Raw genomic sequence first — 1,631 nt, 5'->3', positions numbered from 1 at the left:
CAATGACCCACACTGCATCGAACTTCTTCTGAGTCCGTGGGAGTCCAGTAACGAAGTCCATAGTAATACGCTCCCACTTCCACTCAGGGATCTCAATCTTCTGGAACAAACCACCAGGCCTCTGATGCTCGTATTTAACCTGCTGACAATTCAAACACCAAGCCACATATGCAACGATCTCAGATACGCTCCAATAATGAAGAACGAGCGACTGTGTAAGCTAACATACGGCTGGGCTCAGAAACGTCCAACCTCACAAACTGATTGGCCAAAGCCTGAACATCCAAAGCAAGCGGTCTCTCACCGACCGGAATATAAGCGAGACTGCCCATACTGGCTGACTTCCTACTCAAAGCATCGGCCACCATATTGGCCTTTCCCGGATGATATAAGATGGTGATATCATAGTCTTTCAACAACTCCAACCACCTCCTCTGCCTTAAATTCAACTCCTTTTGCTTGAACAAATACTGAAGACTCTTGTGATCCGTGAACATCTCACATGCCACGCCATACAGATAATGCCTCCAAATCTTCAATGTGTGAACAATGGCTGCCAACTCCAAATCATGAATCGGATAGTTCTTCTCATAAATCTTCAACTGCCGCGACGCGTAGGCAATGACCTTGCCATCCTGCATCAACACTGCACCAAGTCCAATACGAGATGCATCACAATAAACTATATATGGCCTTGAACCTATGGGCAAAACCAACACTGGTGCCGTAGTCAAGGCTGTCTTGAGCTTCTGAAAGCTCGCCTCACACTCATCCGACCATCTGAACTGGGCACCCTTCTGGGTCAACCTGGTCATCGGGGCTGCGATAGATGAAAACCCCTCTACAAACCGATGATAGTAGCCTGCTAAACCCAAGAAACTCCGAATCTCTGTAGCTGATGCTGGTCTAGGCTAGTTCTTGACCGCCTCAATCTTCTTCGGATCAACCTGTATACCTTCTGCTGATACAACATGACCCAGGAATGCAACTGAACTCAACCAGAACTCACACTTTGAAAACTTAGCATACAACTGACTATCCCTCAGTCTGAAGAACCACTCGAAGGTGCTGCTCGTGCTCCTCCTGGCTGTGGGAATATATCAAAATATCATCAATGAAGACTATCACGAACGAATCCAGATAAGGCCTGAACACTCGGTTCATCAAATCCATAAAAGCTGCTGGGACATTTTTCAACCCGAATGACATCACCAAGAACTCATAATGCCCGTACCGAGTGCGGAAAGCTGTCTTAGGGACATCGGATGCCCTAATCCTCAACTGATGGTAGCCAGATCTCAAGTCAATCTTCGAAAATACCTTGGCACCCTGGAGCTGATCAAACAAATCATCAATCCTCGGCAATGGATACTTATTCTTGATTGTAACCTTGTTCAGCTGCCGGTAATCAATACACATTCTCATCGACCCATCCTTTTTCTTAACAAACAACACCGGCGCACCCCAAGGCGAAACACTGGGTCTAATGAAACCCTTCTCAAGCAAGTCTTGCAACTGCTCCTTCAACTCTTTCAACTCAGGCGGGGCCATACGATACGGCGGGATAGAAATGGGCTGAGTGCCCGGAGCCAAATCAATGCAGAAATCAATATCCCTGTCGGGTGGCATAC

At 47.1% G+C, this 1,631-nt stretch overlaps 1 pseudogene; it reads right to left on the bottom strand.

Moving 5' to 3' along the window:
* LOC109226364 lies at positions 1,008-1,419 on the bottom strand (annotated as a pseudogene).

This window comes from Nicotiana attenuata, chromosome 5, assembly GCF_001879085.1.
Source record: "Nicotiana attenuata strain UT chromosome 5, NIATTr2, whole genome shotgun sequence".
Classification (NCBI taxonomy): domain Eukaryota; kingdom Viridiplantae; phylum Streptophyta; class Magnoliopsida; order Solanales; family Solanaceae; genus Nicotiana; species Nicotiana attenuata.
The sequence above is the reverse complement of the archived record's forward strand: the minus strand, read 5'-3'. Positions and strand labels throughout refer to the sequence as shown.